The sequence below is a fragment of the Pleurodeles waltl genome, chromosome 7, assembly GCF_031143425.1.
Source record: "Pleurodeles waltl isolate 20211129_DDA chromosome 7, aPleWal1.hap1.20221129, whole genome shotgun sequence".
NCBI classification, from domain to species: domain Eukaryota; kingdom Metazoa; phylum Chordata; class Amphibia; order Caudata; family Salamandridae; genus Pleurodeles; species Pleurodeles waltl.
The window spans coordinates 948,324,196-948,351,435 of NC_090446.1; the positions used below are offsets into that span (position 1 = coordinate 948,324,196).

The 27,240-nt window shown below is 48.8% G+C and overlaps 1 protein-coding gene across 1 annotated transcript in view; it reads right to left on the reverse strand.

The window, feature by feature from the left end:
- Positions 1-27,240, reverse strand: part of DNAH17 (dynein axonemal heavy chain 17) — a 7,556,186-nt gene that overhangs the window by 3,559,151 nt on the left and 3,969,795 nt on the right. The window lies entirely within an intron of this gene.

A 27,240-nucleotide genomic window follows, 5' to 3' on the forward strand; every position in this document is an offset into this window, starting at 1 on the left:
TCCCTGAACCGGTGTAGACTGGCTTATGCAGAATTGGGCACATCTGTGCCCAACAAAGCATTTCCAGAGGCTGGGGGAGGCTACTCCTCCCCTGCCTTCACACCATTTTCCAAAGGGAGAGGGTGTCACACCCTCTCTCAGAGGAAGTTCTTTGTTCTGCCATCCTGGGCCAGGCCTGGCTGGACCCCAGGAGGGCAGCTGCCTGTCTGAGGGGTTGGCAGCAGCAGCAGCTGCAGAGAAACCCCAGGAAGGGCAGTCTGGCAGTACCAGGGTCTGTGCTACAGACCACTGGGATCATGGAATTGTGCCAACTATGCCAGGATGGCATAGAGGGGGCAATTCCATGATCATAGACATGTTACATGGCCATATTCGGAGTTACCATGGTGAAGCTACATATAGGTAGTGACCTATATGTAGTGCACGCGTGTAATGGTGTCCCCGCACTCACAAAGTTCAGTGAATTGGCTCTGAACAATGTGGGGGCACCTTGGTTAGTGCCAGGGTGCCCACACACTAAGTAACTTTGCACCTAACCTTTACCAGGTAAAGGTTAGACATATAGGTGACTTATAAGTTACTTAAGTGCAGTGTAAAATGGCTGTGAAATAACGTGGACGTTATTTCACTCAGGCTGCAGTGGCAGGCCTGTGTAAGAATTGTCAGAGCTCTCTATGGGTGGCAAAAGAAATGCTGCAGCCCATAGGGATCTCCTGGAACCCCAATACCCTGGGTACCTCAGTACCATATACTAGGGAATTATAAGGGTGTTCCAGTAAGCCAATGTAAATTGGTAAAAATGGTCACTAGCCTGTTAGTGACAATTTGAAAGTAATGAGAGAGCATAACCACTGAGGTTCTGGTTAGCAGAGCCTCAGTGAGACAGTTAGGCACCACACAGGGAACATGTACATGCACACCTATGAGCACTGGGGCCCTGTGTGACAGGGTCCCAGTGACACATACATATAGGCCACAACCTTATGAGCACTGGGGTCCTGACTAGCAGGATCCCAGTGACACATAACAAACATACTGAAAACATAGTGTTTTCACTATGAGCACTGAGGCCTGGCTATCAGGATCCCAGTGAGACAGTGAAAACAGTGACAAACACCCTGACATACACTCACAAACAGGCCAAAAGTGGGGGTAACAAGGCTAGAAAGAGGCTACCTTCTCACAGCCAGCAACTGCAACAGTTTCCACGGTGTGCACGCTCTGAGGACTTCCTATCTTCATCCTGCACCAGAAGGACCGAAGAAATCTCCTGTGGGGTGACGGAGTCACTGCCCTGCTCACGCAGGCACCTTCTAAGTCGACATCCGGTACTGATGGACTCCTCTCACAGCAACAAGCGTGCTCCTTGGAACACAGAGGGTGGACCCCATCGACACAGACTGTCCTGAGGTGCTGCTGACGCAATTTGGAGGAGGTAAGAACTTGTCTTCCCTGAGAGCAACAGTATCCCTGTGCACATGTCTTCTTCACATCCTGAGGCCTCTGTGCACTATTTCCAAAATTGCTTCATGCACAGCCTGGTCCAGGTCCCCAGCACACTATTGTGAGGCGCTCAACTCGCTGAGTTGACCTCGGACGACGTGGGACCCTTCTTTGTAGTTTTGCACCTCTTTTGTCCCCATGTCCCGGGGACTCCCGTGGGTGCTGTCTGGTGTCCTGAGGGCTCTCTAAAGTGCTGAGAGCCCCCTCTTCCTCCTCACACACAGTTGAGTCTCCCAGGTCCCTCCTGGGTCCAGCCAGTGCCATTTTGACGCAAAATGCAGCTTTGTCGTAACCAGGGCTTGTTGGAGAATTTCAACACAAAATCACGTCTGCATCCATCTTCACATCGTGGGACATCCATTGTATCATGCAGGAACCCACTGGCATCTTCCTAGGGTACATTTCTGCAGTCTTCATCCAACTGGGGACTTCTTTTGCACCCTCTTCTGGGTTGGCAGGGGCTCCTGTCCTTCCTCGAACTTCTTTCGACTTCTGGACTTGGTCCCCTTCTTTTGCAGATCTTCAGGTCCAGGAATCCAGCAGTTGTTGTTTGCAGACTTGGTTGGTTATTTCAATAATCCCAATCAAGAGGTGTAGTGTGTCCTAAGGGAACTTGCAGTCATTTACTCCTGCTTTTCTGGGCTCTGGGGTGGGGTAATTTAATTTACTGTATTCTTTTTCTCCCAGCGATTCTGCACACACTACACTTATTTAGGGGGGAATTTGTGATTCGCATTCCACTTTCTTAGTATATGGTTTGTGTTGCCCCTAGACCTATTTTCTCCCATTGCCTTCTATAGCATTTCCTATTGTTTACACTATCCTATGTCTAATTACTTACCTTATTTTGGTGTCTAGTGTATATATTGTGTATAATACTTACCTCCAGAAGGAGCATTGCCTCTAAGATATTTTTGGTACTGTGTCACCCAAATAAATACCTTTATTTTTGGTAACACTGAGTATTGTCTTTACTTGTGATAAGTACTGTGTAACTATAAGTGGAAATGCAGGAGCTTTGCATGTCTCTTAGTTCAGCCTAAGCTGCTCTGCTATAGCTACCTCTATCAGCCCAAGCTGCTAGAACACTACTACCTCACTCATAAGGGATAACTGGACCTGGTATAAGGTATAAGTACCCAAGGTACCCACTACAAACCAGGCCAGCCTCATACACTGGTGGTGCAGTGGTGGGATAAGTACTTGAAACTGCTTAACCACTTTGTTACTGGTGCTTTTCAGAAGAAAAGCTTTCTCCAATACTTAGAGCATATATAATACATACCTAGAAGTAATTTTCAAACTTTCTAAAAAAGTTCTTTAAACTTTGCAAAAGCTTTTACAAAGTTCTGAAAAGTTTTCTTCTTTAACTTTTAACTCACTTTCCCAAACTTTTTCTCTTTCAATATGTCTTCTGTAGAAGCAACCCCTAGAGTTGTGAAAACAACATATGAGAATCTTAACTTTAAAAGTTTGAGGGGTCTCTGTATTGAAAGAAGTTTGGGGATTGGGAAGAACCCCAATAAGGAGTTCCTTTTAAATCTTCCCCTCCAAGATGACCAGGGACCTAGCACTGGTCCAGATCAGACAGGGGAGGAGGTAGAGGATGATTCCAACCAGGCAGGCTCAGGGGAGCAAAATGACAATCTTGGGGAGGGTACTTCCACTGATTTAACTGTTAACAAACCCCTTAGTACAACTGGTAGTGGGAAGGGTTCATACACTAGTAGGGCTCCCTTCACCCCTAGAGGCCAAGCCACTAGAGTGGCCCCTGTTAGAGATAAATCTACATCTGCACATTCCCATGTTACCTCTGTTTCAGAGGCATCCCACACATCTAACCCTGAGGACCTATCCCTAGATAGGGAACTCAGAAAAATGAGGTCAGAGGAGGCCAGACTGAGGCTAATGCAGCAACAGTTGGCCTTAGACAGGGAATCCCTGGCTGTGGTAAAGGAAAGACAGGGTTTGGGGTTAGTTCCCCATGGTAGCAGCAGCAGTTTCAGAAACTTAAATGTTAGGGAACCTTCATTTGACTCTCGGAATCTGCACAAAGTTGTCCCTCCTTACACGGATGGTGATGACATCTATAAGTGGGTTGCTGCACTTGAGAGGGCCTGTAAAGTGCAGAGGGTCCCTCATGTACAGTGGGCTGCAATCCTTTGGTTATCCTTCTCTTGTAAGGGGAGAGACAGACTCCTTATTGTCAGAGAGGATGATGCAGATAATTATCAAATTCTTAAAAGTACACTCTTGGATGGTCTGGGCTTAACCACTGAGCAATTCAGGATAAAGTTGAGAGAGACCAGAAAGGAGTCATAACAGGACCGGACAGACTTTGTAGACTGTTCTGTGAAGGCCCTAGAAGGTTGGTTAAATGGCAGTAAGGTGACTGACTATGAAAGCCTATATAACTTGATTCTGAGAGAGCGTATTTTGAATAATTGTGGGCCTGACTTGTTACATCAGTATCTTGTGGACTCAGATCTGACCTCTCCCTAAGAATTGGGAAAGAAGGCAGACAAATGGGTCAGAATATGGGTGAGCAGAAAAGCTCATACAGGGGGTGACAAAGACAGCAAAAAGAAAGATGGTGAAAAATCTATCAGGACAAGCATGGGGATAAAAGTAAAGACAAAGATCCTTCTTCAGGTCCAAAATACTCCTCTGGGGGTAGGGATAAAACTTCTTCATTTTCCTCAAACTCTTCACACAATAAGAAAAGCATTGGTGCTATGTGTGCAGAGGTAAAGGCCATTGGCCAGGGGTTAAGTCCTGTTCAGGTAAAGCTACTGAGCCCACCACCACTAATACATCAAACTCTAGTGCCCCTAGAGGTAGTGGTAATAGTGGTGGGACTACTGGCAACAGTCAAACTAAAGGTGTAGTTGGGTTCACTTTTGGGACCATCATAGAAACTGGGGTAGACCGTCCCAAGACAGTTTCTGTCACACCTGGAGGCATTGGCCTTGCCACCTTGGCTGTTTGTCCCCTTAACATGGATAAGTACAGGTTATCTGTAAGAAAATGCCTCCGTGGCATGGTTGCCCCCTGACTTTTTGCCTTTGCTGATACCAAGTTATTATTTGAAAGTGTGATGAGGCCTGCTAACCAGGCCCCAGCACCAGTGTTCTTTCCCTAAATCTTTACCTTTGTTTCCACAATTGGCACACCCTGGCATCCAAGTAAGTCCCTCGTAACTGGTACCCCTGGTACCAAGGGCCCTGATGCCAGGGAAGGTCTCTAAGGGCTGCAGCATGTCTTATGCCACCCTGGGGACCCCTCACTCAGCACAGAAACACTGCTTGCCAGCTTGTGTGTGCTGGTGGGCAGAAAATGACTAAGTCAACATGGCACTCCCCTCAGGGTGCCATGCCAACCTCACACTGCCTATGGCATAGATAAGTCACCCCTCTAACAGGCCTTACAGCCGTAAGGCAGGGTGCACTATACCATAGGTGAGGGCATAGGTGCATGAGCACTATGCCCCTACAGTGTCTAAGCAAAACCTTAGACATTGTAAGTGCAGGGTAGCCATAAGAGTACATGTTCTGGGAGTCTGTCATACATGAACTCCACAGTACCATAATGGCTACACTGAAAACTGGGAAGTTTGGTATCAAACTTCTCAGCACAATAAATGCACACTTATGCCAGTGTAAATTTTATTGTGAAATACACCCCAGAGGGCATCTTAGAGATGCCCCCTGAAAACATACCCAACTTCCAGTGTGGGCTGACTAGTTTTACCAGCCTGCCACACACCAGACATATTACTGGCCACATGGGGAGAGTGCCTTTGTCACTCTGTGGCTAGTAACAAAGCCTGTACTGGGTGGAGGTGCTTCTCACCTCCCCCTGCAGGAACTGTAACACCTGGCGGTGAGCCTCAAAGGCTCACCCCCTGTGTTACAGTGCCCCAGGGCACTCCAGCTAGGAGAGATTCCCGCCCCCTCCGGCCACGGCCCCACTTTTGGTGGCAAGGCGGGAGGAGATAATGAGAAAAACAAGGAGGAGTCACTGGCCAGTCAGGACAGCCCCTAAGGTGTCCTGAGCTGAGGTGACTCTGACTTTTAGAAACCCTCCATCTTGCAGATGGAGGATTCCCCCAATAGGATTAGGGATGTGTCCTCCTCCCCTCAAGGAGGAGGCACAAAGAGGGTGTAGCCACCCTCAGGGCTAGTAGCCATTGGCTACTAACCCCCCAGACCTAAACACACCCCTAAATTGAGTATTTAGGAGCTCCCAGAACCTAGCAAGATAGATTCCTGCAACCTGAAGACTAAGAAGGACTGCTGACCTGAAGCCCTGCAGAGAAGACCGAGACACCAACTGCTTTGACCCAGCCCTACCGCCCCTGAGGGAGGGTCCAAAGCCTCTTCACAATCCAATTTTGGGTACAAGGGTAAAAACTTTGATCCCAAAAAGGCCTGGTGTCGTAGCTGTAATCAGCAGGGACACCAAACTGCAGACAAGGCCTGTCCCAAGAAAGGATCCACTTCAAACTCTACTGCAGCTAACACCGGAATAGCCAGTCTCCAGGTGAGATCAACAGTGTGCCCAGAGCAAATCAGGGTTCACACTGAAGCTACATTAGTCTCTGAGGGTGGGGTGGACTTAGCCACACTGGCTGCCTGGCCCCCTAATATGCAAAAATACAGGCAGCAACTCTTAATTAATGGGACAAGTGTAGAAGGCCTAAGAGATACAGGTGCCAGTGTCACCATGGTGACCGAGAAACTGGTTTCCCCTGGTCAATACCTGGCTGGACAAACTTATCAGTCACCAACGCTGACAATCAGACTAAAGTACATCCCATGGCTATGGTAACTTTAGAGTGGGGATGGGTCAATGGCCTGAAACAGGTGGTGGTCTCCCTGTAGACTGTTTGCTTGGAAATGACCTGAAGTCCTCAGCATGGGCTGAGGTAGAACTCAAAACCCATGCAGTCATGCTGGGTATCCCTGAACTGGTGTGTGTCAAGACAAGGGCACAGTGCAAGGCTCAGGGTGAAAAAGTGGTGTTGGAGCCTGGAAAAAGGGCTCAACCCTCCAAGAGAAAAGGAAAGAAGACTGGGGAACCAGCTTCAACACAACAAGAGAAAGAGAACCTCTCTTCCCAGGAAGAAGTTCTGCCCTCTGAGGGAACTGAGCCCATGGAGTTGGAACCTTATCAGGTTGAACTCTTAGGCCTGGGGGGACCCACAAGGGAACATTTGTGTAAGGGGCACGAAACGTGTCCCTCTCTTGAAGGCCTTAGGCAGCAAGCTGCTGAAGAGAACAAAGGAAAGATCATTGGAACACATAGAGTCTATTGGGAAGATGGACTCCTCTACATTGAGGCAAGAGATCCCAAACCTGGTGCCACTAGGAGAGTGGTAGTGCCTCAGGAGTTTAGGGAGTTCATTCTAACCTTAGCTCATGATATTCCACTTGCTGGGCATTTGGGACAAACCAAGACTTGGGAAAGGTTAGTTAACCATTTCTATTGGCCCAACATGTCCCAAAAAGTAAAGGAGTTTTGTGTCTCCTGTGCCACCTGTCAAGCCAGTGGTAAGACAGGTGGACACCCAAAGGGCCCCCTCATTCCACTTCCAGTGGTGGGGGTCCTCTTTGAAAGAGTGGGTGTGGACATAGTGGGTCCACTTGAACCTCCCACAGCCTCAGGGAACCAGTATATCCTAGTGGTAGTGGATCATGCCACTAGGTACCCTGAAGCAATTCCCCTTAGGTCCACTACTGCCCCTGCAGTAGCTAAAGCACTCATTGGTATCTTTACCAGAGTGGGATTTCCTAAGGAGGTGGTGTCTGACAGGGGTACCAACTTCATGTCAGCATACCTGAAGCATATGTGGAATGAGTGTGGGGTGACTTACAAATTTACAACACCATACCATCCACAAACCAATGGTCTTGTAGAAAGGTTTAACAATGTAGGAGGCTGGACTGGCTTGTAGTGAGTACCAAGGGGTACTTGCACCTTGCACCAGGCCCAGTTATCCCTTATTAGTGTATAGGGTGTCTAGCAGCTTAGGCTGATAGATAATGGTAGCTTAGCAGAGCAGCTTAGGCTGAACTAGGAGACGTGTGAAGCTACTACAGTACCACTTAGTGTCATATGCACAATATCATAAGAAAACACAATACACAGTTATACTAAAAATAAAGGTACTTTATTTTTATGACAATATGCCAAAGTATCTCAGAGTGTACCCTCAGTGAGAGGATAAGAAATATACACAAGATATATATACACAATACCAGAAATATGCAGTATAGTCTTAGAAAACAGTGCAAACAATGTATAGTTACAATAGGATGCAATGGGGACACATAGGGATAGGGGCAACACAAACCATATACTCCAAAAGTGGAATGTGAACCACGAATGGACCCCAAACCTATGTGACCTTGTAGAGGGTTGCTGGGACTATTAGAAAATAGTGAGAGTTAGAAAAATAACCCTCCCCAAGACCCTGAAAAGTGAGTGCAAAGTGCACTAAAGTTCCCCTAAGGACAAAGAAGTCGTGTTAGAGGAATAAGGCAGGAAAGACACAAACCAACAATGCAACAATGCTGGATTTCCAATCTGGGATACCTGTGGAACAAGGGGACCAAGTCCAAAAGTCACAAGCAAGTCGGAGATGGGCAGATGCCCAGGAAATGCCAGCTGCGGGTGCAAAGAAGCTTCGACTGGACTGAAGAAGCTGCGGTTTCTGCAGGAACGCAAAGGGCTAGAGACTTCCCCTTTGGAGGACGGATCCCTCTCGCCTAGTAGAGTCGCACAAAAGTGTTTTCCCGCCAAAAGGATGCCAACAAGCCTTGCTAGCTGCAAATCGTGCGGTTAACGTTTTTGGACGCTGCTGCGGCCCAGGAGGGACCAAGAGGTCGCAAATTAGACCAAGAAGTAGAAGAGACGTCGAGCAAGAAAGGAGCCCCCTTAGCAGCAGGTAGCACCCGGAGAAGTGCCAGAAACAGGCACTACAAAGATGCGTGAAACGGTGCTCACCCGAAGTTACACAAAGGAGTCCCACGTCACCGGAGACCAACTTAGAAAGTCGTGCAATGCAGGTTAGAGTGCCGTGGACCCAGGCTTGGCTGTGCACGAAGGATTTCCGCCGGAAGTGCACAGGGGCCGGAGTAGCTGCAAAAGTCGCGGTTCCCAGCAATGCAGTCTAGCGAGGTGAGGCAAGGACTTACCTCCACCAAACTTGGACTGAAGAGTCACTGGACTGTGGGGGCCACTTGGACAGAGTTGCTGGATTCGAGGGACCTCGGTCGTCGTGCTGAGAGGAGACCCAAGGGACCGGTAATGCAGCTTTTTGGTGCCTGCGGTTGCAGGGGGAAGATTCCGTCGAACCACGGGAGATTTCTTCGGAGCTTCTAGTGCAGAGAGGAGGCAGACTACCCCCACAGCATGCACCACCAGGAAAACAGTCGAGAAGGCGGCAGGATCAGCGTTACAGAGTTGCAGTAGTCGTCTTAGCTACTATGTTGCAGTTTTGCAGGCTTCCAGCGCGGTCAGCAGTCGATTCCTTGGCAGAAGGTGAAGAGAGAGATGCAGAGGAACTCGGATGAGCTCCTGCATTCGTTATCTAAAGTTTCCCCAGAGACAGAGACCCTAAATAGCCAGAAAAGAGGGTTTGGCTACCTAGGAGAGAGGATAGGCTAGCAACACCTGAAGGAGCCTATCACAAGGAGTCTCTGACGTCACCTGGTGGCACTGGCCACTCAGAGCAGTCCAGTGTGCCAGCAGCACCTCTATTTCCAATATGGCAGAGGTCTGGAGCACACTGGAGGAGCTAGGGACACCTCCCAGGGGAGGTGCAGGTCAGGGGAGTGGTCACTCCCCTTTCCTTTGTCCAGTTTCGTGCCAGAGCAGGGCTAAGGGGTCCCCTGAACCGGTGTAGACTGGCTTATGCAGAATTGGGCACATCTGTGCCCAAGAAAGCATTTCCAGAGGCTGGGGGAGGCTACTCCTCCCCTGCCTTCACACCATTTTCCAAAGGGAGAGGGTGTAACACCCACTCTCAGAGGAAGTCCTTTGTTCTGCCATCCTGGGCCAGGCCTGGGTGGACCCCAGGAGGGCAGCTGCCTGTCTGAGGGGTTGGCAGCAGCAGCAGCTGCAGAGAAACCCCAGGAAGGGCAGTTTGGCAGTACCAGGGTCTGTGCTACAGACCACTGGGATCATGGGATTGTGCCAACTATGCCAGGATGATATAGAGGGGGCAATTCCATGATCATAGACATGTTACATGGCCATATTCGGAGTTACCATTGTGAAGCTACATATAGGTAGTGACCTATATGTAGTGCACGCGTGTAATGGTGTCTCCGCACTCACAAAGTCCGGGGAATTGGCCCTGAACAATGTGGGGGCACCTTGGCTAGTGCCAGGGTGCCCTCACACTAAGTAACTTTGCACCTAACCTTTACCAGGTAAAGGTTGGACAAATAGGTGACTTATAAGTTACTTAAGTGCAGTGTAAAATGGCTGTGAAATAACGTGGACGTTGTTTCACTCAGGCTGCAGTGGCAGGCCTGTGTAAGAATTGTCAGAGCTACCTATGGGTGGCAAAAGAAATGCTGCAGCCCATAGGGATCTCCTGGAACCCCAATACCCTGGGTACCTCAGTACCATATACTAGGGAATTATAAGGGTGTTCCAGTAAGCCAATGTAAATTGGTAAAATTGGTCACTAGCCTGTTAGTGACAATTTGAATGAAATGAGAGAGCATAACCACTGAGGTTCTGGTTAGCAGAGCCTCAGTGAGACAGTTAGGCACTACACAGGGAACACATACATATAGGCCACAAACTTATGAGCACTGGGGTCCTGACTTGCAGGGTCCCAGTGACACATAACAAACATACTGAAAACATAGGGTTTTCACTATGAGCACTGGGCCCTGGCTAGCAGGATCCCAGTGAGACAGTGAAAACACCCTGACATACACTCACAAACAGGCCAAAAGTGGGGGTAACAAGGCTAGAAAGAGGCTACTTTCTCACACAACCCCCCCCCCCCCCCCAAACGAAGGACAATAAGGCTAACCTTGGCCAGTTGAGACTTTATTGTCTAAGTGGTGATAAGTAGAGAGTAGCTCTGCAATAGACTGGTTACTCCCTTTATCATCCACTCTATGGTTACTTCCCTGTGGGGATGTAAACCACCCTGTTTGAAGTTTTTTAGCTAAGCAACAATTTGAAGATGTATTTTCAGAGTTTCTATCAGTAAGTTTTAGTTTAGAGCAGTGGGAATTGTCCACTGAACCTATTTGTAGTGATGGAAATGCCAGACAGGGATGCTGTCTCAGAAAAGCCATGGCTGGGCAAAAACTTTGTCCATATGGCTGGAAGAGAGAACCGGGGATGCTGTTTCTCTTGAGTTGGAGCAGGGCAGGTATGTTGTCCTATGAGCTCCACACTAGGGCAGGGATGCTGTCCTAAGTGTTGTGAGGCAGTGCAGAGTTTCTGCACTAAAGTTTCTCTGGGAGGGTTGGAGGGATGCTCCATGTTAACTAAAATGGTGCTCTTTTTCTCACCAATGTTAGTTATCCCACAGAGAGGTACTTCTACCTCAGGGAGTACAGCTTTGCCAGCTGATGATTCCCTTGGAACAGGTGCCACCCCAGGAGAGGTTTCTCCCACCACAGGAATGGTATCCTGAATGGTAGGGTGGTTAGGGGATACTGTGATACCCTTTTTACCTGTTGATGGAGAGGGATCCTGAGTTTTCAGGCTTTCTCTCCTTTGCTTTTTCATTTCAGTAGAAATGAGAGGGAACAATTCCTCAGGGATGCCCAGCATGGCTGCATGGGCATAAAACTCTACATCAGCCCAACCTGAGGCCTCTAGGTCATTACCTAAGAGACAGTCTACAGGTAAGCTAGGTGATACCACCACCTGCTTAGGGCCAGTAACTCCACCCCAACTAAACTGAATTATAGCTAAGGGAAGAAACTTAGTGGAGTTATGGACATCAATAATCTTATACTGTTGTCCAATTATGTGTTGATCAGGGTGCACTAGGTTTTCAGTCACCAAAGTGATACTGGCACCTGTGTCCCTGTAGGCCAAGGCCTCAACACCATTTATTGAAACTGTCTGCTTGTACTTATCCATTGTAAGGGGACAAGCAGCCAGTGTGGCAAGGCCAATGCCACTAGGTGTGACAGAAACTGTCTAGGGACTGACTACCCCAGTTTCTATGATGGACCCATAAGTGAACCCAACTACACCCTTTGCTTGACTGTTGCCAGCAGTCCCACCATTAGTACCACTACTGCTAGGGGCACTAGAGCTTGATGTATTAGTGGTGGTAGGCTCAGGGGGTTTACCTGGACAGGACTTATCCCCTGGCCTATGGCCTCTGTTTTTACACACAAAGCACCAAGGCTTTTTAATGTGTGCAGGTTGAGAAGAAGAGGAAGAATTAGTTTTATCCCCACCCTCTGAAGAGTGTTTAAGATTTGAAGTGGGATCTTTGGTTTTACCCTTATCCCCATGCTTATCTTGAGATTTTTCACCATCTTTCTTCTTTGTGTTCTCTTTGTCACCCCCTGTATGAACTTTTCTGTTCACCCTTGTTCTGACCCATTTGTCTGCCTTCTTTCCCAATTCTTGGGGAGAGGTCAGATCAGAGTCCACCAAGTACTGGTGCAACAAATCAGACACACAATTATTAAGAATATGCTCTCTCAGGATCAAGTTATACAGGCTGTCATAATTAGTAACTTTACTGCCATGTAACCACCCCTCCAGGGCCTTCACTGAATGGTCAATGAAATCAACCCAGTCTTGTGAAGACTCCTTTTTGGTCTCTCTGAACTTTATCCTGTATTGTTCAGTGGTTAAGCCATAACCATCCAGGAGTGCATTCTTAAGAACTTTGTAATCATTAGCTTCATTTTCTTTTACAGTAAGGAGCCTATCCCTACCTTTTCCACTAAATGATAGCCATAGGATAGCAGCCCACTGCCTTTGAGGGACATCCTGTACAGCACAGGCCCTCTCAAGTGCAGCAAACTACTTGTTAATGTCATCCCCCTCCTTATAAGGGGGAACTATCTTATGCAGATTCCTGGAATCATGCTCTTTTGCAGGATGACTATGGGGAATACTGCTGCTGCCACCATGGGTTTCTAAACCCAGTTTCTGTCTCTCCTTCTCTACTTCTAAAGTCTGTCTATCCAAATCCAGCTGTTGCTTCTTGAGCTTCAGTCTGGTTTGTTCCACTGTCAATCTATTGAGCTCCCTTTCTAACAATCTGTCATCAGGGTGGGTGGGAGGGACATGCCTTGAAACAGAAGTATGGTGAGAATGGACAGAAGGAGACCTGTCCCTTACAGAGGACACCCTAACAGCTTGGCTAACAGAAACATCAGTACCACTGTGGTGTGAGTAAATACTTTTGCTATGATGTGAGACAACACTATTTGTATGGTGTGACCCATCATCATTACCAACTATGCTAGACTGTCTAGTAATGGGCAGGCTAGGAAGTTTCTTTCCTGAATCTTTTCCTGGGGGAGTCCCTGGATCAGATTGGGAACCATTAGCTACCTTTTCAACAGATGGGGCACTTCTTGCCTTATCTTGTTCTCTAAGCATGTTAAGTAACAATTCCAAGGAAGGATTCTTCCCTACACTCAAACCTCTCTCTATGCAGAGACTCCTTGCTCCTTTCCAGCTAAGGTGATCATATGCAAGTTTGGACAGATCAACATTTTGGCCTGTGCCAGACATTTTTAGAGAGAGTTAAAGTGATAGAAAAAGAGAAAAAGTTTGTCAGAGCTTTTAGAAAGACTGGAAAAAAACCTTTTAAAACTTTTTAGAACTTTTTAGAAAGTTATAAGTACTTTTCAGCACTTAGAAAAGAGTGAAAAGAGGAAATGCAAAACTTTTTGGCAATGTGTATATACACTGAACTTGTTTTGTATATTTTTCTCTTATGAAAAGTACAATGACAAGAGTGTAAGTAGTCTCAAAGCACTTATCCCACCGCTGCACAACCAATGTAGGAGTCTGGACTGGCTTGTAGTGAGTACCAAGGGGTACTTGCACCTTGCACCAGGCCCAGTTATCCCTTATTAGTGTATAGGGTGTCTAGCAGCTTAGGCGGATAGATAATGGTAGCTTAGCAGAGCAGCTTAGGCTGAACTAGGAGACGTGTGAAGCTACTACAGTACCACTTAGTGTCATATGCACAATATCATAAGAAAACACAATACACAGTTATACTAAAAATAAAGGTACTTTATTTTTATGACAATATGCCAAAGTATCTCAGAGTGTACCCTCAGTGAGAGGATAAGAAATATACACAAGATATATATACACAATACCAGACATATGCAGTATAGTCTTAGAAAACAGTGCAAACAATGTATAGTTACAATAGGATGCAATGGGGACACATAGGGATAGGGGCAACACAAACCATATACTCCAAAAGTGGAATGTGAACCACGAATGGACCCCAAACCTATGTGACCTTGTAGAGGGTCGCTGGGACTATTAGAAAATAGTGAGAGTTAGAAAAATAACCCTCCCCAAGACCCTGAAAAGTGAGTGCAAAGTGCACTAAAGTTCCCCTAAGGACAAAGAAGTCGTGTTAGAGGAATAAGGCAGGAAAGACACAAACCAACAATGCAACAACGCTGGATTTCCAATCTGGGATACCTGTGGAACAAGGGGACCAAGTCCAAAAGTCACAAGCAAGTCGGAGATGGGCAGATGCCCAGGAAATGCCAGCTGCGGGTGCAAAGAATCTTCGACTGGACTGAAGAAGCTGTGGTTTCTGCAGAAACGCAAAAGGCTAGAGACTTCCCCTTTGAAGGACAGATCCCTCTCGCCTTCTATAGTCGTGCAGAAGTGTTTTCCCGCCGAAAGGATGCCAACAAGCCTTGCTAGCTGCAAATCATGCGGTTAGCGTTTTTGGACACTGCTGCGGCCCAGGAGGGACCAAGAGGTTGCAAATTGGACCAGGAGGTAAAGGGGACGTCGAGCAAGACAAGGAGCCCTCTTAGCAGCAGGTAGCTCCCAGAAAAGTGCCAGAAACAGACACTACAAGGATGCATGAAACGGTGCTCACCCGAAGTTACATAAAGGAGTCCCACGTCGCCGGAGACCAACTTAGAAAGTCGTGCAATGCAGGTTAGAGTGCCGTGGACCCAGGCTTGGCTGTGCACGAAGGATTTCCGCCGGAAGTGCACAGGGGCCGGAGTAGCTGCAAAAGTCGCGGTTCCCAGCAATGCAGTCTAGCGAGGTGAGGCAAGGACTTACCTCCACCAAACTTGGACTGAAGAGTCACTGGACTGTGGGGGCCACTTGGACAGAGTTGCTGGATTCGAGGGACCTCGCTCGTCGTGCTGAGAGGAGACCCAAGGGACCGGTAATGCAGCTTTTTGGTGCCTGCGGTTGCAGGGGGAAGATTTCGTCGACCCACGGGAGATTTCTTCGGAGCTTCTAGTGCAGAGAGGAGGCAGACTACCCCCACAGCATGCACCACCAGGAAAACAGTCGAGAAGGCGGCAGGATCAGCGTTACAGAGTTGCAGTAGTCGTCTTAGGTACTATGTTGCAGTTTTGCAGGCTTCCAGCGCAGTCAGCAGTCGATTCCTTGGCCCAACAAAGCATTTCCAGAGGCTGGGGGAGGCTACTCCTCCCCTGCCTTCACACCATTTTCCAAAGGGAGAGGTTGTAACACCCTCTCTCAGAGGAAGTCCTTTGTTCTGCCATCCTGGGCCAGGCCTGGCTGGACCCCAGGAGGGCAGCTGCCTGTCTGAGGGGTTGGCAGCAGCAGCAGCTGCAGAGAAACCCCAGGAAGGGCAGTTTGGCAGTACCAGGGTCTGTGCTACAGACCACTGGGATCATGGGATTGTGCCAACTATGCCAGGATGGTATAGAGGGGGCAATTCCATGATCATAGACATGTTACATGGCCATATTCGGAGTTACCATTGTGAAGCTACATATAGGTAGTAACCTATATGTAGTGCACGCGTGTAATGGTGTCCCACACTCACAAAGTCCGGGTAATTGGCCCTGAACAATGTGGGGGCACCTTGGCTAGTGCCAGGGTGCCCTCACACTAAGTAACTTTGCACCTAACCTTTACCAGGTAAAGGTTAGACATATAGGTGACTTATAAGTTACTTAAGTGCAGTGTAAAATGGCTGTGAAATAACGTGGACGTTGTTTCACTCAGGCTGCAGTGGCAGGCCTGTGTAAGAATTGTCAGAGCTCCCTATGGGTGGCAAAAGAAATGCTGCAGCCCATAGGGATCTCCTGGAACCCCAATACCCTGGGTACCTCAGTACCATATACTAGGGAATTATAAGGGTGTTCCAGTAAGCCAATGTAAATTGGTAAAATTGGTCACTAGCCTGTTAGTGACAATTTGAATGAAATGAAAGAGCATAACCACTGAGGTTCTGGTTAGCAGAGCCTCAGTGAGACAGTTAGGCACTACACAGGGAACACATACACATAGGCCACAAACTTATGAGCACTGGGGTCCTGACTTGCAGGGTCCCAGTGACACATAACAAACATACTGAAAACATAGGGTTTTCACTATGAGCACTGGGCCCTGGCTAGCAGGATCCCAGTGAGACAGTGAAAACACCCTGACATACACTCACAAACAGGCCAAAAGTGGGGGTAACAAGGCTAGAAAGAGGCTACTTTCTCACAAACAAGACATTAAAAGGCATGATCATGGGGCTCCCTGAAAAGCTCAAAAGGAGATGGGAAGTCCTCTTGCCATGTCTGCTTTTCGCCTACAGAGAGGTGCCTCAGAGGGGAGTAGGGTTTTTCCCCTTTGAACTTCTGTTTGGCCATCCTGTGAGGGGACCACTAGCTCTTGTAAAAGAAGGCTGGGAGAGACCTCTTCATGAGCCTAAACAAGATATAGTGGACTATGTACTAGGCCTGCGTTCCAGGATGGCAGAGTACATGGAAAAGGCAAGCAAAAACCTTGAGGCCAGCCAACAACTCCAGAAGATGTGGTATGACCAAAAGGCTGCTGTGGTTGAGTTTCAGCCAGGGCAGAAAGTCTGTGTTCTGGAGCCTGTGGCTCCCAGGGCACTTCAGGACAGATGGAGTGGCCCTTACCCAGTGCTAGAAAGAAAGAGTCAGGTCACCTACCTGGTAGACCTAGGCACTAGCAGGACCCCCAAAAGGGTGTTCCATGTCAACTGCCTCAAACTCTTTCATGACAGGGCAGATCTGAATCTGTTGATGGTAACAGATGAGGACCAGGAAGCTGAGAGTGAACCTCTCCCTGATCTCCTCTCCACAGACCCTAAAGATGGTTCAATAGTTGGAATGATCTATTCAGACACCCTCTCTGGCCAACAGCAATCTGACTGTAGGAAGGTCTTAATTTGCTGAGCTCTTTTCCCTAACCCCTGGTCAGACACACCTGTGTACCCATGATGTGGACACAGGAGACAGCATGCCTGTCAAAAACAAAATGTTCAGACAGTCTGACCAAGGTAAGGAAAGCATCAAGGTGGAGGTCCACAAGATGCTGGAATTGGGAGTCATTGAGCACTCTGGCAGCCCATGGGCTAGCCCAGTGGTCTTAGTCCCCAAACCTCACACCAAGAATGGAAAGAGAGAGATGAGGTTTTGTGTGGACTACAGAAGACTTAATTCTGTCACCAAGACAGATGCCCATCCCATTCCAAGGGCAGATGAATTGATTGATAAACTAGGTGCTGCCAGATACTTAAATACCTTTGACTTGACAGCAGGGTAGTGGCAAATCAAAATGGCACCAAGAGTAAAAGAAAAGACAGCATTCTCCACATCCGATGGGCACTATCAGTTTACTGTTATGCCCTTTGGTTTAAAGAATGCCCCTGCCACCTTCCAAAGGTTGGTGAATCAAGTCCTTGCTGGCTTGGAGTCCTTTAGTGCAGCTTATCTTGACGATATGGCTGTCTTTAGCTCCAGCTAGCAGGATCACCTGGTCCACCTGAAGAAGGTTTTGAAGGCCCTGCAAGCAGCAGGCCTCTCTATCAAGGCATCCAAATGTCAGATAGGGCAGGGAACTGTGGTTTACTTGGGACACCTTGTAGGTGGAGGCCAAGTTCAGCCACTCCAGCCAAAGATCCAGACTATTCTGGACTGGGCAGCTCCAAAAACCCAGACTCAAGTCAGGGCATTCCTTGGCTTGACTGGGTACTACAGGAGTTTTGTGAAGGGGTATAGATCAATAGTGACACCCCTCACAGAACTTACCTCCAAGAAAATGCCCAAGAAGGTAAACTGGACTGTAGAATGCCAACAGGCCTTTGACACCCTGAAACAAGCTATGTGCACAACACCAGTTCTAAAAGCTCCAGATTACTCCAAGCAGTTCATTGTGCAGACTGTTGACTCTGAACATGGGATATGGGCAGTTTTGTCCCAAACAAATGATGATGGCCTTGACCAGCCTGTTGCTTTCATTAGCAGGAGGTTACTCCCCAGGGAGCAGCGTTGGAGTGCCATTAAGAGGGAGGCCTTTGCTGTGGTTTGGTCCGTGAAGAAGCTGAGACCATACCTCTTTGGTACTCACTTTGTAGTTCAAACTGACCACAGACCTCTCAGATGGCTAATGCAAATGAAAGGTGAAAATCCAAAACTGTTGAGGTGGTCCATCTCCCTACAGGGAATGGACTTTATAGTGGAACACAGACCTGGGACTGCCCATGCCAATGCAAATGGCCTTTCCAGGTTCTTCCACTTAGAAAATGAACACTCTCTTGGGAAAGGTTAGTCTCATCCTCTTTCGTTTGGGGGGGGGGGGTTGTGTAAGGAAATGCCTCCTTGGCATGGTTACCCCCTGACTTTTTGCCTTTGCTGATGCCAAGTTATGATTTGAAAGTGTGCTGAGGCCTGCTAACCAGGCCCCAGCACCAGTGTTCTTTCCCTAAAACTATACCTTTGTTTCCACAATTGTCACACCCTGGCATCCAGGTAAGTCCCTTGTAACTGGTACCCCTGGTACCAAGGGCCCTGATGCCAGGGAACGTCTCTAAGGGCTGCAGCATGTCTTAAGCCACCCTGGGGACCCCTCACTCAGCACAGACACACTGCTTGCCAGCTTTTGTGTGCTGGTGTGGAGAAAATGACTAAGTCGGCATGGCACTCCCCTCAGGGTGCCATGCCAACCTCACACTGCCTATGGCATAGATAAGTCACCCCTCTAGCAGGCCTTACAGCCCTAAGGAAGGGTGGACTATACCACAGGTGAGGGCATAGGTGCATGAGCACAATGCCCCTACTGTGTCTAAGCAAAACCTTAGATATTGTAAGTGCAGGGTGGTAATAAGAGTATATGGTCTGGGAGTCTGTCATACATGAACTCCACAGCACCATAATGGCTACAGTGAAAACTGGGAAGTTTGGTATCAAACTTCTCAGCATAATAAATGCACACTGATGCCAGTGTACATTTTATTGTGAAATACACCCTAGAGGGCATCTTAGAGATGCCCCCTGAAACATACCCGACTTCCAGTGTGGGCTGACTAGTTTTACCAGCCTGCACACAGCAGACATGTTGCTGGCCACATGGGGAGAGTGCCTTTGTCACTCTGTGTCCAGGAACAAAACCTGTGCTGGGTGGAGGTGCTTCTCACCTCCCCCTGCAGGAACTGTAACACCTGGCGGTGAGCCTCAATGGCTCACCCCCTTTGTTACAGCGCCCCAGGGCACTCCAGCTAGTGGAGATGCCCGTCCCCTCCGGCCACGGCCCCACTTTTGGCGGCAAGACCGGAGGAGATAATGAGAAAAACAAGGAGGAATCTTTGGCCAGTCAGGACAGCCCCTAAGGTGTCCTGAGCTGAGGTGACTCTGACTCTTCCAGATGGATGATTCCCCCAATAGGATTAGGGATATGCCCCCCTCCCCTCAGGGAGGAGGCACAAAGAGGGTGTAGCCACCCTCAGGGCTAGTAGCCATTGGCTACTATCCCCCCAGACCTAAACACACCCCTAAATTGAGTATTTAGGGGCTCCCAGAACCTAGCAAGATCGATTCCTGCAACCTAAAGACGAAGAAGGACTGCTGACCTGAAGCGCTGCAGAGAAGACGGAGACACCAACTGCTTTGTCCCCAGCCCTACTGGCCTGTCTCCCCACTTTGAGAAAAACTGCAACAGCGACACGTCCCCCAGGGTCCAGTGACCTCTGAAGCCGCAGAGGGCTACCCTGCATCTAAAAGGACCAAGAACTCCAAAGGACAGCGGCCCTGTTTTAAAGAAACTGCAACTTTGCAACAAAGAAGCAACTTTTAAAGACCATACGTTTCCCGCCGGAAGCGTGAGACTTTCCACTCTGCACCCGACGCCCCCGCCTCGACCTGCAGAGAACCACACTACAGGGAGGACTCCCCGGCGACTGCGACCCTGTGAGTAGCCAGAGTTGACACCCCTGAGCCCCCACCCAGCGACGCCTGCAGAGGGAATCCAGAGGCTCCCCCTGACCGCGACTGCCTACTTCTAAGAACCTGACGCCTAGTAAAGACACTGCACCTAGAGCCCCTAGGACCTGAAGAATCCGACCTCCAGTGCAGTAGCAACCCCCAGGTGGCCCTCTCCCTTGCCCAGGTGGTGGCTACCCCGGGGAGCCCCCCCTTGCCTGCCTTCTTCGCTGAAGAGACCCCTGGGTCTCCCATTGAAACCAATTGCAAACCTGATGCCTGTTTGCACTCTGCACCCGGCCGCCCCTGTGCCGCTGAGGGTGTACTTTTTGTGCTGACTTGTGTCCACCCCAGTGCCCTACAAATCCCCCCTGGTCTTCCCTCTGAAGTCGCGGGTACTTACCTGCTGGCAGACTAGAACCGGGGCACCCCCTTCTCCATTGAAGCCTATGCGTTTTGGGCACCATTTTGACCTCTGCACCTGACCGGCCCTGAGCTGCTGGTGTGGTAACCTTGGGGTTGCCCTGAACCCCCAACGGTGGGGTACCTTGGACCCAACTTTGAACCCTGTAGGTGTTTTACTTACCTGCAAAAACTAACCAAAACTTATCTCCCCCAGGAACTGTTAAAAATTGCACTGTGTCTAGTTTTAAAATAGCTTATTGCCATTTTTGCTAAAACTGTACATGGTATTGTGTTGATTCAAAGTTCCTAAGATACCTGAGTGAAATACCTTTCATTTAAAGTATTACTTGTAAATCTTGAACCTGTGGTTCTTAAAATAAACTAAGAAAATATATTTTTCTATATAAAAACCTATTGGCCTGGAATTGTCTTTTGAGTGTGTGTTCCTCATTTATTGCCTGTGTGTGTACAACAAATGCTTAACACTACCCTCTGATAAGCCTACTGCTCGACCACACTACCACAAAATAGAGCATTAGAATTATCTCTTTTTGCCACTATCTTACCTCTAAGGGGAACCCCTGGACTCTGTGCACACTATTTCTTACTTTGAAATAGTACATACAGAGCCAACTTCCTACATAGTCAATCTTAATAAATGGTGTTGAGGCCCAGGCCTACAGGGACACAGGTGCCAGTATCACCTGGGTGACTGAAAACTTTTTTATTTTTTATTTTTTATATATTGGATTATTCAGAGATAATAACACATACAACAAAGAAGCCCAACAGATAGAAGTACAAAATAATGCAATGCTAGTCTCATACAGCATACAATCCCCAGTGCCAATGCGCAACTCTCCAGTAACAAAATGAAGTATTCATCACAAATAATGCTCATCATAATACAGCGTTAGCATTAATATCAAGTAACATGAGCCTGCAAGAGGCGAAAGACCAGCACATAAACTATTCACAGTCAGTGGGCGAAAAGGCCATTCACAGCCAACAGAACAAGAAGAACGATAGACAAAGAGAGAGAGCAGGGGGAGAGCGCAGACTTTCATTAACGCATAGCAGCCATGGCGCAGAAGAAAAAAAAAACTGGAAGACGAAACAGTCAAGCGCGCGGCTATAAAAAATCGCAGCATCAGCCACACTGAAAAGACTCCAAAAAGGAGCGCAATGGAGCCCAAATGTCCAGAGGCCGGGAGCTCTCAGGGACCAATTCCCAGGAAATCATTAATTGCTCCTGGCAGAACGCGGCATCGCGCAGCCACTCCGACCCACGAGGAGACCTTCCACAACACCAGCACATTGCCACCCTGCGCTTAGCCAGCAAAAGCAACAGGCCCCCAAGTCTTCTATTAGCCGACGGAACGACATCAACCAGTCCAAGGAGCGCCAGCTTTGGGGAGAAGGGCAAAACCAAGCCAGTCATCTCCTCAATCATATGCATTACCCCCACAAAGTAATAATGAACATCCCCACAATACCACGCAAGATGCAAAAAATCAGTATCGGGGGCCCGACATCTCTCGCAACAGGAATCCTCGCGCAAACCCATGGCATGCAGTCCCCGAGGGGTGTAATACAATCGATGCAGAATTTTGAAATGAATAAGCCTCAGCCTATAGTTAGGGGACAGCGCTCTCATATGCGTGCAGCATTTCCTCCACGCTTCCTGTGAGAAGGTAGCCTCTTTCTAGCCTTGTTACCCCCACTTTTGGCCTGTTTTTGAGTGTATGTCAGGGTGTTTGTCACTGTTTTCACTGTCTCACTGGGATCCTGATAGCCAGGCCTCAGTGCTCATAGTGAAAACACTATGGTTTCAGTATGTTTGTTATGTGTCACTGGGATCCTGCTGGTCAGGACCCCAGTGCTCATAGGTTTGTGGCCTATATGTATGTGTCACTGGGACCCTGTCACACAGGGCCCCAGTGCTCATAGGTGTGCATGTATATGTTCCCTGTGTGGTGCCTAACTGTCTCACTGAGGCTCTGCTAACCAGAACCTCAGTGGTTATGCTCTCTCATTACTTTCAAATTGTCACTAACAGGCTAGTGACCATTTTTACCAATTTACATTGGCTTACTGGAACACCCTTATAATTCCCTAGTATATGGTACTGAGGTACCCAGGGTATTGGGGTTCCAGGAGATCCCTATGGGCTGCAGCATTTCTTTTGCCACCCATAGGGAGCTCTGACAATTCTTACACAGGCCTGCCACTGCAGCCTGAGTGAAATAACGTCCACGTTATTTCACAGCCATTTTACACTGCACTTAAGTAACTTATAAGTCACCTATATGTCTAACCTTTACCTGGTAAAGGTTAGGTGCAAAGTTACTTAGTGTGAGGGCACCCTGGCACTAGCCAAGGTGCCCCCACATTGTTCAGAGCCAATTCACTGAACTTTGTGAGTGCGGGGACACCATTACACGCGTGCACTACATATAGGTCACTACCTATATGTAGCTTCACCATGGTAACTCCGAATATGGCCATGTAACATGTCTATGATCATGGAATTGCCCCCTCTATACCATCCTGGCATAGTTGGCACAATCCCATGATCCCAGTGGTCTGTAGCACAGACCCTGGTACTGCCAAACTGCCCTTCCTGGGGTTTCACTGCAGCTGATGCTGCTGCCAACCCCTCAGACAGGCATCTGCCCTCCTGGGGTCCAGCCAGGCCTGGCCCAGGATCGCAGAACAAAGAACTTCCTCTGAGAGAGGGTGTGACACCCTCTCCCTTTGGAAAATGGTGTGAAGGCAGGGGAGGAGTAGCCTCCCCCACCCTCTGGAAATGCTTTGTTGGGCACAGATGTGCCCAATTCTGCATAAGCCAGTCTACACCGGTTCAGGGACCCCTTAGCCCCTGCTCTGGCGCGAAACTGGACAAAGGAAAGGGGAGTGACCACTCCCCTGACCTGCACCTCCCCTGGGAGGTGTCCAGAGCTCCTCCAGTGTGCTCCAGACCTCTGCCATCTTGGAAACAGAGGTGCTGCTGGCACACTGGACTGCTCTGAGTAGCCAGTGCCACCAGGTGACGTCAGAGACTCCTGCTGATAGGCTCCTTCAGGTGTTAGTAGCCTTTCCTCTCTCCTAGGTAGCCAAACCCTCTTTTCTGGCTATTTAGGGTCTCTGTCTCTGGGGAAACTTTAGATAACGAATGCATGAGCTCAGCCGAGTTCCTCTGCATCTCTCTCTTCACCTTCTGATAAGGAATCGACCGCTGACCGCGCTGGAAGCCTGCAAACCTGCAACATAGTAGCAAAGACGACTACTGCAACTCTGTAACGCTGATCCTGCCGCCTTCTCGACTGTTTTCCTGCTTGTGCATGCTGTGGGGGTAGCCTGCCTCCTCTCTGCACCAGAAGCTCCGAAGAAATCTCCCGTGGGTCGACGGAATCTTCCCCCTGCAACCACAGGCACCAAAAAGCTGCATTACCGGTCCCTTGGGTCTCCTCTCAGCACGACGAGCGAGGTCCCTCGAATCCAGCGACGCTGTCCAAGTGACCCCCACAGTCCAGTGACTCTTCAGCCCAAGTTTGGTGGAGGTAAGTCCTTGCCTCACCTCGCTGGGCTGCATTGCTGGGAACCGCGACTTTGCAAGCTACTCCGGCCCCTGTGCACTTCCGGCGGAAATCCTTCGTGCACAGCCAAGCCTGGGTCCACGGCACTCTAACCTGCATTGCACGACTTTCTAAGTTGGTCTCCGGCGACGTGGGACTCCTTTGTGCAACTTCGGTGAGCACCGTTTCACGCATCCTTGTAGTGCCTGTTTCTGGCACTTCTCCGGGAGCTACCTGCTTCAGTGAGGGCTCTTTGTCTTGCTCGACGTCCCCTCTCTCTGCAGGTCCATTTTGTGACCTTCTGGTCTTTCCTGGGCCCCAGCAGCGTCCAAAAACGCCAAACGCACGATTTGCATGTAGCAAGGCTTGTTGGCGTCCATCCGGCGGGAAAACACTTCTGCACGACTCTCCAAGGCGTGTGGGATCCATCCTCCAAAGGGGAAGTCTCTAACCCTTGTCGTTCCTGCAGTATTCACAGTTCTTCAGCCTAGTAAGAGCTTCTTTGCACCAACCGCTGGCATTTCTTGGGCATCTGCCCATCTCCGAGCTGCTTGTGACTTTTGGACTTGGTCCCCTTGTTCCACAGGTACCCTCAGTCAGGAATCCATCGTTGTTGCATTGCTGATTTGTGTTTTCCTTGCATTTTCCCTCTAACACGACTATTTTGTCCTTAGGGGAACTTTAGTGCACTTTGCACTCACTTTTCAGGGTCTTGGGGAGGGTTATTTTTCTAACTCTCACTATTTTCTAATAGTCCCAGCGACCCTCTACAAGGTCACATAGGTTTGGGGTCCATTCGTGGTTCGCATTCCACTTCTGGAGTATATGGTTTGTGTTGCCCCTATCCCTATGTTTCCCCATTGCATCCTATTGTAACTATACATTGTTTGCACTGTTTTCTAAGACTATACTGCATATTTTTGCTATTGTGTATATATATCTTGTGTATATTTCCTATCCTCTCCCTGAGGGTACACTCTAAGATACTTTGGCATATTGTCATAAAAATAAAGTACCTTTATTTTTAGTATAACTGTGTATTGTGTTTTCTTATGATATTGTGCATATGACACTAAGTGGTACTGTAGTAGCTTCACACGTCTCCTAGTTCAGCCTAAGCTGCTCTGCTAAGCTACCATTATCTATCAGCCTAAGCTGCTAGACACCCTATACACTAATAAGGGATAACTGGGCCTGGTGCAAGGTGCAAGTACCCCTTGGTACTCACTACAAGCCAGTCCAGCCTCCTACACTTCCTCAGGGATGGACTCGACAATATCAGCCTCCCATTTAGCTTTAGCTGTCTCAGCAACACCACCCGCTGGCCCATCAAACAGTTATAGATCCTGGTAAAGAGCCTGCGAGGGGACTGCGCCCCGCAAACCAGCTCCAGGACCTGACACACCGATGGAGTCACAGAGAGACCAGAGAAGCGCATACGTAGCATCGCGTAGATCCATAATACATACAACCTGTGCAGTGAGCAATCACGCTCATCCCCAAGCGCGGCCTCTGGGGAGCTAAATCGCCCCTCCACAAACCAATCACCCAGGTCAGTCAAATTAGAGTCCTGCAGGAAATCACGCAGCCTAGCATCACAATACATCCTCTCATCTGCTACAGCCAGAACAGGTAGCGAGGGAGCAAAAGGTTCACGCACGCCATCACAGCACTGTAGAGTTAACCAGGCTCTAGCAGTACAAGCCACAGTGTCTACATCACACGGCCTGGGTCGACAGTGAATCCCAAGAATACGGGACAGGCCGTCCAGCCACACCGTATCACTTTAGGTAAGTAGCGAACCGGGTGTAACCAATGATACGCAAAATGAGCCTGCGTGCAATGATAGTAGAGTTCCAGGTCGGGAGCGGCCAGACCACCCAGCTCAAAAGGCAACGTCAGGTTCTCCCAGGAAATTCTAGGCTGTCCGCCCGCCCAAACCAACCATATCAAAGCTGAGCGTAAGCGTCGCAGAAAGCTCGCAGTAAGAACAAGAGGGATGTTCACAAACAGGTACAAGAATTTAGGCAGCACTACCATTTTAGCAATAGCAATACGACCAATAAGGGACAGTGGCAACGAGTGCCACACCTCGACTTTGTCTTCCAGCCACGAAATAGCTCTACCATAATTGGCCGACCAGAGTGTCTCCATATCACGAATAAGCCACACACCCAAGTAGCGAACGGGACCATCCGCCCACTCAATAGGATACCGGGAGGGGAATCTCATCAACCCCTCAGAGAGGGGCAGCACTACCGACTTGGACCAGTTAATCACGATGCCCGAAAAGGCCCAGAAACGGACAATGTCATCAAGCAGGACATCGAGATTTAGGCATGGTTCGCGTACATACAGCGCGATGTCGTCGGCATACGTAGAGATCAGTATGGGTCGCTGCCGAAACGACAGCCCTCTAGGATTATGATGTTGTCTCAGACACGCCGCCAACGGCTCCATCGCAACTGCAAAAAGCAGCAGAGATAAAAGGCATCCCTGACGCGTCCCACGAGCCACTCTGAAGGGATCGGAGACACTGCCATTCAGTCGCAGCCGAGCCGTAGGCCCCTAATACAACAACCGGATCAATTGGAAAAACCGTACACTCAGACCCACTCTGGCAAGCAGCGCAAACATATACTTCCATGCTAAAGAGTCGAAAGCCTTAGTGGCGTCAAGAAACACAGCGACTGCGTCATCCTCAGCATCAACTAAGCCAGCGACCGCAAAGCATGTGCGCATATTATTGGACGTAGACTGGCCCGGTACAAATCCTGACTGATCAGGAAGCACCAGCTTCGGCAACAACGGCTGCAGACGTGCATCAATCATTTTAGCCAAGATTTTATTATCGATATTGATCACTGAGAGCAGACGGTACGAATCACAGCAATGGGGGTCCTTACCAGGCTTAAGAATTTTAACAATCAAGGCCTTGCGAAGGGAGGGAGGGAGAACTCCAGTCTCCATAGCCTCTGCGTAAACCTCCAAAAGCTGAGGAGCAAAGAGATCAGAGCATTCTTTGTAGAACGCAGGAGTCAATCCATCCAAGCCGGGTGCCTTATCCCCAGGTAGACCGCGGATCGCCCATTTCACCTCCTCCTCCGAAAAGGGGGCATCAAAATAAGAGCGATGAGCCTCATCAAACCAAAGTAAGCTAATCTCAGAAAAGTAAGCTTGCACTGCCTCATCATACAACCCGGAAGGCTCAGCGTACAGATCCACAAAGAATTTAGTAAACACTTGCATGACGCCCTCCGTCCCCACCACGCGTTCACGCTCCGAGCTGTCAATTTCAGTAATATAATTACTGGCCCAAGGCTTACGCAGCAGGT